This window comes from Leopardus geoffroyi, chromosome D3 (genome assembly GCF_018350155.1).
Source record: "Leopardus geoffroyi isolate Oge1 chromosome D3, O.geoffroyi_Oge1_pat1.0, whole genome shotgun sequence".
NCBI lineage: Eukaryota > Metazoa > Chordata > Mammalia > Carnivora > Felidae > Leopardus > Leopardus geoffroyi.
In genome coordinates this window covers 20,448,830-20,461,522 of record NC_059339.1, presented here as the reverse complement: position 1 = coordinate 20,461,522, position 12,693 = coordinate 20,448,830, and the positions used below count along the sequence as shown (strand labels likewise).

Genomic DNA, 12,693 nt, shown 5'->3' with positions numbered 1-12,693 from the left:
TATGCTATGTAAATTTTACCTCAATATATTATTTTTTTTAAGTTAGCTTATTTATTTTTTTTTTTTTCAACGTTTATTTATTTTTGGGACAGAGAGAGACAGAGCATGAACGGGGGAGGGGCAGAGAGAGGGAGACACAGAATCGGAAACAGGCTCCAGGCTCTGAGCCATCAGCCCAGAGCCCGACGCGGGGCTCGAACTCACGGACCGCGAGATCGTGACCTGGCTGAAGTCGGACGCTTAACCGACTGCGCCACCCAGGCGCCCCAGCTTATTTATTTTTGAGAGAGAGAGAGAGCAAGCGCATGAGCAGAAGAAGGGCAGACACAGAGGGGGAGAGAGAATCCCAAGCAGGCTCTGCACTGTTAGCACAGAGCCTGATGCAGGGCTCAAACTCACAAACCATGAGATCATGACCTGAGCTGAAATCAAGAGTCAGACACTTAACCGAGTGAGCCACCCAGGCGCCCCTCAACATATTTTTTTTTAACATATTATTTTTTTAAATAAAGACAGGATATTACTACCAACCACACAGAAATTAAAAAAAAAAAAAAATCTAAGGGAACACTATAAACAATTCTCTTCCAACAAATTAGATAACCTGATGAAATGTGCAAATTCCTAGAAAGACATAAATTACCAAACTGACTCCAAAAGTACGAACTGACCCAGAATAGATGACTCCAAAAATATGGACTGACCCAGAATATATGAATAGATTCAAAATATATGAATAGATCCAAAATAAACAGAGACTGAGTTAGTAATCAAAAAAAAAAAAAAAATTCCCAAAAGAGAAATCCAAGATCAGATGACTATCCTGGTAAATTCTACCAAAACAATTCAAGAAAAATTAACATTAATCCTTCAACTCTTCCAAAAATTAGCAGAGGAGAGAAAACTTTCCAGCTCATTCTATGAGGCTAGTACTACTCATACCAAAATTAGACAAAGATCTCACACACCAAAAAAACATTATATACCAATATCTCTTATGAGTAGAGGTAAAACTCCTTAACAAAATACTATCAAACACAATTCAATAACACATAAAAAGAACTGTGACCATGACCAACTGAGATTTACGTAAGAAATGCAAAGTTGGTCTATTATACGAAAATGAATCAACATTATACCATTTTAGTAGAAAAAAGCCAAAAAAACCCACATCTGCCTGCAAAAAAAAAAGCACAATACAAAATCTAGCACCCTTTCATGAGGGAAGAAAAAAAAAAGCACTTAACAACTGGAAAGAGAAAGGAACTTTCTTACTCAGACAAAGGGCATCTGTAAAAAACCCGACAGCTAGCATCATACTTCATGGTAAAAAGACTGAAAGCTTCTCCTGTCAGATCAGGAACAGGACAAGGGTGTCCACTTCTACCACTCTGATTCAATATTATATTGTCCTTTAATGGGACATTAGGCAAGAAAAAAAAGTAAAAAGGCATTCAGACTGAAAAAAGAAGTAAAACTACTGGAGAAGACATGATTTTATACATATAGAAAATCCATAGGAAATCTACAAAACAAGTATTGGAACTAATAAACAAGTTCAACAAGCTTATAGGATACAAGATCAATATAAAAAATCAATTATATTTCTATACACTAGCAATAAACACCTTGAACTGAAATTAGGTAAACAGTTCTATGTACACTAACATTAAAAAGAATAAAATAGGGGCGCCTGGGTGGCGCAGTCGGTTAAGCGTCCGACTTCAGCCATGTCACGATCTCGCGGTCCGTGAGTTCGAGCCCCGCATCAGGCTCTGGGCTGATGGCTCGGAGCCTGGAGCCTGTTTCCGATTCTGTGTCTCCCTCTCTCTCTGCCCCTCCCCCGTTCATGCTCTGTCTCTCTCTGTCCCAAAAAAAATAAATAAAACGTTGAAAAAAATAAAATAAAAATTAAAAAAATAAAAATAAAAAGAATAAAATACTTAAGAGTAAGTTTACCAAAAAACTTGCATGACTTTCATACTGAAAACACTGAATTATACTGAATACATTACTGAGGCAATTAAAGAAGATCTAAGTAAATGCACACATCCTATGTTCATGGATAAGACTTAATACTGTTAAGATGGCAAGACTACTGATCTATCAAAACCCCAGCTGGCTTCTTCACAGAAATTGAAACTCATATAGAAATGCAAAAGACTCAGAAGAGCCAAAACAATCTTGAAAAAAGAACTGAAAATTTCACATTGATTTCAAAATTTACTACAAAGCTACTGTAATCAAGAATATGGTACTGACATGCAGATAGAAACACAGATTAATGGAATACAATTCGGAGTCCAGAAATAAACCCATACACTAACAGTCAACTGATTTTTAGCGAAAATACCAAAATAATTAAGTGGGGAACAGACAAGTCTTTTCAACAAATGTTGGAACAACTACACAACCATATGCAAAAGAAAGAAGTTGGACCTCTGCTCACACCATACACAAAAAATAAAACAGATTAGAACTAAATAAAATTCTGCCCACAGAATTGGAGAAAATAGGGGTGCCTGAGTGGCTCAGCTGGTTAAGCATCTGATTTTAGTTCAGGTCATGATCACACAGCTCGTGAGTTCGAGCCCCACATTGGGCTCTGTAGTGACAACTCAGAACCTGAAGCCTGCTTCAGATTCTGTGTATCCTTCTCTCTCTGCCCCTCCCTCCCTCATGCTCTGTCTCTCTCAAAAATAAACATTAAAAAAAAAAAGAATGCAAGAAAATATTTGTAAATCCTGTTTGTGACAAGGGTCTTATATCCACAATACATAAAGACTTCTTATATCATTAGAGTAAAAAGACAACTCAATTTAAAAAATGGGCAAGGGAATTAAACAGAAATTTCTCCAAAAATGATAAACAAATGGCCAAGTATATGAAAAGATGTTCAACATACCAGTAATCAGAGGAATGTGAATCAAAACCACCATGATATATCACTTTACACCCCTTAGAATGCCTACTATCAAAAAATATAAAAATAAACAAGTACACCAGAAAATAACAACTTTTGCACGTGGGTGGCTTAGTTGGTTAAGCATCCGACTTCGGCTCAGGTCATGACCTTGCAGTTCATGAGTTCGAGCCCTGCATAGGGCTCTGTGCTGACAGCTCGGAGCCTGCTTCAGATTTTGTGTTTCCTTTTCTCTCTGCCTCTTCCCTGCTTGCACTCTGTCTCTCTCTCTCAAAAATAAACAAACATTTAAAAAAAAAAGAAAAGATAACAACTGTTGTCAAGGATGCAAAAAAAGTAGAATCCTTATATGCTGTGATTGGAATGTAAAATAGCACAACTGCTATGGAAAACAACAGAGGTTCCTCAAAAAATTAAAATAGAACTTCTGGATACACATCCAAAAGAAATGAAAAGCAGGATCTTGAAGAGATCCTTGCACACCCATGTTCACAGCAGCACTGTTCATGATAACCAAAAGGTGGCAGCAGCCCAAATGTCCATCAACTGATGAATGAATTTTAAAAATGTGATACACACATACTATGGGATATTATCTAGCCATAAGAAGGGATTCTTTCACATAGGACAACACCCATGAATCTTGAGGACATTATGCTAAATGAAAAAAGCTAGTCACAAAAAAGACAAATACTATATCAATTTCACTTACATGAAGTATCTAAAGGAGCCAAAGCAATAGAAAAGAAACAAAAAGTGGAATGGTGGATACCAGGGTCTAGGGAAAGAGGGACAAAAGAAGTATGTTATTTAATGGGATGGATACAGAGTTTCAATTTTGTAAGATGGAAAGTTCTAGAGATCTGTTTTAAAACGATATGAAAAAAATACAATGCACATATATTTAACACTTAAATGGTTAAGACGATAAAATTTATGTTACCTGTTTTACGACAAAAAACGTATTTAAAAAAATGAATAAAAAATATGAATAGACATTTCATCAAAGATATGCAAATGGCCAATAAAGCACAAGAAATATTGCTCAACACAATTAGTCATTAGGGAAATGTAAATCAAAATCATGAGATACAACTTCACATCCACTAGGTTGGTTATAATCAAAAAGAGGAACACTAACAAGTGTTGCAGAGAAATGTGGAGAAATTGGAATCCTCATGTGTTGCTGGTAAAACTGCTATAAAATGGTCAGCCACTTTGGAGAACAGCTCGACAGCACCTCAAAAATTAAATACAGAGTTATATGCTCCAACAATTTCACTCCTAGGTATATACCCCAAAGAATTGAAAACATAAGTCTACACAAAAATTTGCATAACAATGTTCACAGCAGCATTAAAAATAAAAGCCACAAAGTGCAAAAAATCCAAGTGTCCATTAACTGATAAATGGATAAACTGTGGCATAACCATACAATGGAATGTTATTCAGCAATGAAAATGAATTAACTACTGCTGTATATGTGTGATATGGATGAACCTTGAAAACATGCTAGTGAATAAAGCCAGACACAGAAAGGTCACATACTGTATGACTCCTCTCATAAAATGTCTACAATGGGTAAATCTATAGAGACAAACTACTGGTTGCCAAGGGTTGGGAGGAAAAAAGAATGAGGAATGTAGTAGGTTGAATAATGGCCCACCAAAATATCAGATCCTAATCCCTGAAACACATATATGTTACCTAACTTTGGAAAGGGTCTTTGAGATGGGGAGATTACCCTGGATTACACAAATGGGTCCAAAATACCATCACAAATATCCTTAAGAGAGAGGCAGAAGGAGATTTCACACATACACCAGAAGAAAGCATTGTAAAAAGACTGGAGTGACACGGCCACAAGCCAAAGACTGCCAACTGAAAGAGGCCAGCACTGGATTCTCCCCTAGAGTGTCAAGGGTAGCATGGCCCTGCCAACACCTTGATTTAGGCCTCCAGAAGTGAGAGGGAATAAATTTTTGTTGTTTTAATCCACCAAGCTTGTGGCAGTTGGTTATAGTAGCCACAGGAAACTAACACAGGGCTTTAGGGTTGATAAAATGTTCTTGAATTAGGTAGCAGTAAAGACTGCACAATTTTGTGAATATAGTATAAACCATTCAATTTTGCACTCTATGGAGTAAATTGTATAGTATGTGAATTATATCTCAATTAAAGAAAAAAAATTCCTAGCAATAGGCTGGTGTGACCCCCACATCCTAACAAGTGATACTAAATTTTCAAAGCCCCTAACCAGACTCCATTCATGTAACAAGAGTTAGGTAATTAGGATTATGGTAATAATGCAAACTAATCTAGCCAAGAAAAAGAGGTAAACTAGTATCACAGAGCCAATGTACAAATACGTAGTGGGAGGTATACCTTCCCAGGGATGAATGGATATCTTCTTGTAGAGTGGACATTACCCTGATACTAAGGACTTAGAACACCGACTTTATTATTAGGATTGCTAAATATCCTAATTTGACCAGGGCAATCCAGTTTGACCTGTTGTCCCTATGTATTTTTTAAAAGTGCCACTTTTCACTCTTAAAAACATCCCCGTTTGGGTGATAAATTAGTCAACCTAATTATAAGGAAACTGGACGTTGTGAAAGTGGAGAGCAAATTCTATGCACGCCAGGTGGGCCCTATCATGAATCGCTATATAACATGTATCTCCCTGCTATTGGGAAGCTCCCAGGGAAAATAATACTGGTAAGACTTCCACAGAGCATCCATATTTTGTTTTCAAATATATACAATACTAATGCTTAAGCTGAACTCTCAGAACTCTATTATTCAGTGTTACTCAAATGACGGATTTATACATTTAAAGGAAAGAATAAGGAATGCATCTAGGAACACTTGTCATTGACACATAAGGAACTTACAAAGGATAAGGTTAAGATCACTTGTGTTCCAATTTTTTCAGTGTTATGAAACCAAAAGATGAAGAAAGCTTCTATTCTTTTTTTCGTATCAAATTGACCCTAACATAATATTGCTGTATCAGAACTCCTGGGTCCAAAGAAAGGAGGAGGGGGGAAGTTTTCTTTTTTCTTTCTTTTTTTCCCTAAGAAATTAGGGAGAAATTGTTATTCTATGGAAAGATCACCCTAAAAGGTTCTATGTGTGGTCATACATATAATATTGGCAATGTCCTGATGTTCACAATTTTGGATGAACTGCAGCTATAAAGCATACCAAATCAGTAGAATTAGAACATACCCCTTTTCACAAAAGACTAAGAAACAAAGAAATGACACAGGAACAGAATGATAACTGCACAGGTCTGACAGCCTCCTAACCACAGAGAAAGGGAGAGGGAGAAGGATCAAGATGGGTGTTTGTAAGGAATCCGAGTATTAGTGAGTGTTTGGTGAGCCTACCATGTGCCAGGTACTGGTATCGGTACTGGAGATACAGTAGCGATTGAAACAAAGACCCTTTCTTCAGCGAGCTGACACTGCAACAGACGTAACTGGGAAATACATTTAAAAAATATATACATACAATGTTAACACATGTAATATTACAGTATCACACATTACATATTTTGATATGTAAATAATGTAACAAAACATATAAAATGGTATGTTATATGTGTATATACATACGCATAAAATTTCAAATGGTTATAAATACTACAGAGAAAATAAAGCAGGAAATGGGCCAGGTAGTATGGAGGCAGGCTGGTATCTGTATGGCATGGTTATGGAGATCTAAGAAAGAATTCTCCAGCAGAAAGAAGAGCAAATACAAAGGTTCCGAGACAAGAGCTTGTTTACCAAATTTAAGGACCGGTCAAGAGGCTAACATAATAAGCAAGCCAATGTGAAGGAAATGAGATCAAAAATGAGTTCATTGTAGTACGTTAATGTAGGCCATTCTAAGTTCTTTGGTTTTTAACTCTGTGACAGGTCACTGGGAGGTTTTGAGTGAGGAGTGATATGATCTTTCATTTCAACAGGATCACTCTGCTGCTCCTGGAAGAAGGAAATCATGTTAAGAGACTACTGAATTAATAGAAACAAAAAAAAATGACTGTACTAGGAGACAAAGGTACTGAGATGGGGTCAGGTTCTAGATCAAAATCTTGAAGGCCCACAAGATTTGTTGACAGACTGACTGGATTTGAGATGTGAAGAAGAGGATGACACATATAAGGGGTGATGCTGAGCAGGTAAATATGAGACAGAACTCAGAGAATGACCTGGGCTAAGTACACAGATTTTTGGAGCCTTTGGCATATAATGTTATTTAAAACACAAGACTGAATGAGATCATCTAGGGAAAGAGGTCTGATATCCAAGCCCTCAGGCATTCCATTGGTTAGAGGTCAGGAACATGAGAAGAAAGCAGAAAAGGATATGAAAAGGGAACAGTTACTTACAGCCAACTGTGGTGGGGGTGGGGGTGGGGAGGTGGTAAAGGAGAATGGAGAAAAAGAAGCATGCTGCAATCCAAATGAAAAGTTATTTTCAGGGAAGAGGAAATGAACGACTGATAAATGCTGCCAATAGATCACATAAATTAAAAACTAAAAATTGACCACTGGATTGAGCAATATGAAATTCACTGGTGACCCTGACAAGAGTGGATTTAGAGAAGAATGGGAAAACTGGAGGAAGCAAATATGGACAACTCTGGAGAAATTTTCCTATAATGAAAATATGAAATAAAATAAGCAGATGAGGGATGTGCAATCAAAAGATGGATTTTTTAATGAGAGGTAATATTACAATCAGTCTGTTTGCTGATGAGAATGATCCAGAGAAACAGAAAACTTAACCCAGGACAAAGAGGAGACTTGCTTGAATTCCTGAATAAACAAAAATTGCTTGGATTTAGCACACAAGGGGAGGTTTTGCCCTTAGCCTGGCGCCAAATAATTCACTCATAATGATAGGTGAATATGGAGAAGAGTTGGAATGGTGGATAAACGGGTATGGGAGCCACCCTCCAAGATGGCCCCAAGTGAATCTTGCCTCCTGTTATTCATTCACACTCTTGTGTAGTCCTCTCCCACACCATCACAGGATTAGCCTATGTGACTAAGCAAATACAGAAGTCATGGTATGTAACTTCTTTAAAAGGCTCTGTACTTCATCTTGGGTACAAGGTTTCTCTTGAATCACTCACTCTGAGGGAAGCCAGCTGCCATGACGTGAGCAGCTCCGTAGAGAGATCCAGAGTGAAGAAGTGATCCCCTTGCTAAAAGTCAGGTGAGAAAGCTTAGACATGGATCATCCAACAAAAGTCAAGTCTTGAGAGACTGCCAATCCAGCCAAAAGCTTCACTACAACCTCCTAAAATACCCTGAGCCAGAATCACCCAGCTACATCCTCGGCTATGACAAACGGCGAAATAAACATTTCTTAAATTATTAAGTTTTGAGACAATGTGTTACACAGCAATAGATAACTAACTATATAATGGGTCTCACTGAGCTATATACACAAGTTCCTGGGCCTACAACTTACTTATTGTTGTGCCTACTGGCATGAAATGAATTCCTATGGCCTCCCCTACCCAATCACATTCAATTATTTCATGAAATAAAGCCCTCAAGGAAAGGGGTACAGAAATGAACAAAACTAACTCTATGTCACCATTCTTAACCAATACACATTACCCTAAAGGAAACACTTTAATACTTTACTACCTTAGCTGAAATCTTAGGTATGTGTATCAACCCATTTTAGCCTCCTGCCAGAGTAAAGGAAAAAGAAAGTCAGTTTCACATAGCTTAAAATCTACGATCCTGAAGAAAAAAGACACAATCTTGACCGTTATTACAAAGACCTTTCATCTTACCTCAGGCGTGCACTGAAACTTCTAAGAACTTGAGCTACTCCAGGCAGAAGGTCACATCCTTGAGGCAACCAGAAGGGAGGGTTAGGGTTACTTCCATGTTACAGAACACTTTACGTCCCACTGACTATCTGACACTACCATCTGGATGTGTCTGAAGCATCTCACACTTAACCAGAAAAGAAAACTGGGTTCCTTTCTCCCACACCTGTTCCTCCCATCTACCCTCTCTCCGTAAAGAAAGCACTGTGCCTGCCAACCACCCAAATCCAAAGCCTGGCAAGCACCCTGGGTCCTGGCTGTCAGGGGGCCTTCGTTAGCGTGCAAGGGTCTGAGATAGAGTCCAGGCAGAGACACAGCACACAAGAAAACTAAGGCGCTGCGGGAGGCAAGAGAGCAATAAATGAATTTGAAAATGCTTGAATCCCCTTGAAAGGGTCTGGGCCACAGACGTCCAGAACGGGGAGAGGGCTGGCTTGCGAGGTTTAAACGCGCTGAGTTCCAGAAGCGACCCCGGCGGGGCGGGCGAGGTGGGCCGCGGGCGGGGCGGGTGTCAGGAAGCAGGGCAGGCCCCTTCTCCAGAACGCCGAGGCCGGGCCCGGGCCTGGGGGATGGGGCGCCCCGCCCGCGTGGGGGAGGGGAGGCCTCCTGAAAGGCGCCCGCCAAGATCGGGGGAGGGGGTGTGCGCACCCGGGGTCGCAGGACGCGGCGGGGGCCGCTCACCCGACACTCCCTTCAGAGGCCGCGGCGCAGGGACAGGCCTCTCCGGCAGGGCGAGACCGGGAGCGGAGCGGCCCGCGAGACTGCGGCCGCGGAATCCCTCCCATCTCCCCTCTGGAAACACACTATGGCCGCGCCACGCCCCCGTCCTTACCGGCCCCCGTCCACGGCTGTCGCGGAGCAGCCGGAGGCGCACCGCCCCGAGGTGCTCCCCAGGCGAAGCCTGAGGGGACGACGCCTCCTCAAGGCCCAGGCGCCGCCGCCGCCGCCGCCGCCGCCTCCGCACGCGCGCCCGCTGCGATCTGTGATTGGCCGCCAGGTGCGGGGCCCGAGGCCGGCGCGGCTCTGGGCGCTGCGATCTGATTGGCGGCGAGGCTGGGTCCGGCGCCTGCGCGCGCTCTGGCGCCTCTGCTGGTGATCCCTGGGCGCAGGGTCGGGGTGAAGGGGGTGAGCGCCGCCGCTGTCACCCCGAGTCTTCGGAAATGTCTTGGGAGTCGAGGTTGCAGAGCGGGCCGGGGTTCAAGGTCAAGGGCGGGCTCCCAATCCATCAGGGGATACTTTTGTCAGCTTGGAGTTCAGCTCTCATAATCCTCTCAGGTGTGCTACCTTTTTCATAAAAGCACCAGCTGCTAGCCCCACGTTTAAGGGACCTTGATCACACAACTGGGCTTGGCGCCCACACTCCTGAGGTTGCATCTGGGGCCAATCCAGTCCAGCCTGGCACCTATTTTTGTATAGTTTGCAGCGACCGAAGAATGAACTTCACATTTATTAATGGCTTGAAAAAAAGCACAAAGAATATTATTTTGTGACGTCTGAAAATTTTATAAAATTCAAATTTCAGTGTCCATAAATAAAGTTTTATTGGAACACAGACATACCCATTCCTTTAGGTATTGTCTATGGCTGCTTCCCTGTTAAAACAGCAAAGTTGATTTGTTTCCAGAAATCATATTCAAAAGCCTAAAATATTTGCTCTCTAGCCCTTTATAGAATTTTTTTAATTGCCCATTTCTGCCAGAAAGCCTGTCTAGTTTAGTAATCTTTTGAAAGGAAAAAGAAAGACAGCTTTTGGTTTTGCTAATCAACAATGTTATATTCATCTCTAGCTCATTTATATTATCCACTCATTGTTTTCTTTCTTAGTATCTCTATAGGTTCTGTTGTTCCTCTTACGATATTTAAAAAAAATTTTAAATTGTAGTTGACATAGAATATTATATTAGTTTCAGGTGTACAGTGTAATGATTTTCCAATTCTATACATAATACAGTGCTCACCATGCTAAGTGTAGTTAGCATCTGTCACCATACAATGTTATACTCTTTACAATCTTTTGAGATAAATGTCTGGGATGTTTATTTGTAAATTCTCATTTGTTTCTCTTGTATATAATGCTATAGATTTACTTTATTTTACTTAAGTACCAATTTAACTGTGTCCTACAATTTTTGCTTCATAATATGTTCATTATCATTCAATTCCACATATGTCTTAATTTCCCTAGTGATTCTCTTTTTAACGCAAGAGTTATATAGTAATATGGTATTTGTTTTCCAAATCTGTGGGATTTTAAAAAGCTGTTCTTTTATGAATTTCTTATCTTGTTGTATTATGGTCAGATAACACAGTCTAAATATCATTGATCTTTGCATTTGAGGATTTCTATTCAGTGAAGTATACCATAGTCAAAATGAAGAGGATGTAGATAAAGAGAAAATATTTTGATGTCTAAAATGTGTATTTGGGAAATGACTTCCTTTAGGCCTCAAAATTACTTCAATATCTTTCAGTAAGTTACTATTAACTATGGTCCAGGCTTTATTCACATTTCACTGGTTTTTCCAATGTCCTTTTTCTGTGCCGGATTCCCGTACAGGATACTGCACTACGTTGTCATAGTTTCTCCTTAGCCTACTCAGGTCTCTGACAGTTTCTTAAACTTTCCTTGTTTTTCATGATCCTGACAATTTTAAGGAGTCCTTAAAGGGTTAGAGATTTTGCAGAATGTCTCTCAATTTGGGTCTGGTATTTTCCTCCTGGTTGCGCTGGGGATATAGGTTTTTAGAATTATACCACAGAGGTGATGTGTCCTTACCACTTCCATCAGGGATACATCCTATCCCTATGACTTACCACTGATTTCTCCACTGCAAAGTTACTTTTTTCTCCTTTCCATATCCTACTCTTTGGAAGCAAGCCACTAAATCCAGCCTACCCTCAGGAAAGGACATGTAGTCTCATTGAAAGGAGAGAATCTATGAGATACACAAATTATTGAGAGTACAGAAATAATATGGAATTCATTTGTAAGGAATATTTGTTTTTCCTACCTTTAAATTTAATTTTAAATTAATCAAAATTAAATAAAATAAAAACTTTAGTACCTCAGTCATACTAGCTACATTTCAATGGCTCAGTAGACACATGTGGCATATTAGAGCAGATACAGAACATTTCTATCACTGCAGAAATTTCTGTCAACAGCACTGACTTAGATCATTAGTTTTCCAATTCTTCTGCTCCTCCTTCTTCTCCTTCCTCTCCTCCATTTGAAGTGCAATGATATATAACATTTCATTACTTTCATGCGTCAGTGTCCTGATTCAATATTTGTATATATTGTGAAATGATAACCACAATAAGTCCAATGAACATCTATCCATTACCAAACAAAGCTACAAATTTTTTTCTTGTGATGAGAATTTTTAAGATTTACTCTCTTAGGAACTTTTAAATGTGCAATACAGTATTTAACTATAGTCACCATGCTGTGTATTATTACCTCCCCATGACTTATTTTATAATTGGAAGTTTGAACCTTTGGGTCCACTTCACCCATTTTGCCCACCCCAACCCTTCTTCTTTTCAAATATATGCAGCTTAAATATGAATCTCTTCTAACAACCACTTTAGCTTTATCTTACAAATTTTGCTGCTTCAATACAATTCACTTGCAAATATTTTCCTTTCCCACATCATTTTCTCATAGGAGCTCTGAGTTATTTAGAAGCAGAACCAAGACTAGAATGAGCATAGAGTACAGCATTCAAGAGATTTGTGAAAGTGTAGGAATGGTATTTTGCACTTTTGTCTCCTGCCTTCCTACACCCTAGTCCCAGTCTTATTTTCAATTATATTGCTTAATTTCTGAATTTTGGTTTTTTTTCTCAATTATTTTTCTGTTACTGCTTTCTAGCTCAATTCCCCCAAAGTCAGTGGGTAGCTAC

The 12,693-nt window shown here is 39.6% G+C and overlaps 4 protein-coding genes, 1 pseudogene and 1 gene segment (V, D, J or C); 5 read left to right on the top strand and 1 right to left on the bottom strand.

The window, feature by feature from the left end:
• Positions 1-9,775, bottom strand: part of ZNF280B (zinc finger protein 280B) — a 101,437-nt gene extending 91,662 nt beyond the window's left edge. For 2 of the 5 annotated variants that reach the window (XR_006707400.1, XR_006707399.1), the window contains exons 1-2: positions 9,618-9,775; positions 8,747-8,804 (exon numbers count right to left, since the gene is read on the bottom strand). The gene's annotated coding sequence lies outside the window, so the exon portion shown is untranslated. Of the gene's footprint in view, positions 1-5,457; positions 6,916-8,746; positions 8,805-9,617 lie in introns of those variants that run through there. The other 3 variants (XR_006707398.1, XM_045457466.1, XM_045457467.1) reach the window with 3 other exon arrangements.
• The window catches only part of LOC123587584 (immunoglobulin lambda-1 light chain-like), an 876,584-nt gene that overhangs the window by 449,438 nt on the left and 414,453 nt on the right, over positions 1-12,693 (top strand). The gene's annotated exons all lie outside the window — the stretch shown is intronic.
• LOC123587589 overlaps positions 1-12,693 on the top strand; it is a 511,389-nt pseudogene that overhangs the window by 97,687 nt on the left and 401,009 nt on the right.
• The window catches only part of LOC123587586, a 1,001,573-nt gene that overhangs the window by 597,685 nt on the left and 391,195 nt on the right, over positions 1-12,693 (top strand).
• LOC123587588 (immunoglobulin lambda-1 light chain-like) overlaps positions 1-12,693 on the top strand; it is an 824,513-nt gene that overhangs the window by 425,512 nt on the left and 386,308 nt on the right. The window lies entirely within an intron of this gene.
• LOC123587590 (immunoglobulin lambda-1 light chain-like) overlaps positions 1-12,693 on the top strand; it is a 577,236-nt gene that overhangs the window by 186,742 nt on the left and 377,801 nt on the right. The gene's annotated exons all lie outside the window — the stretch shown is intronic.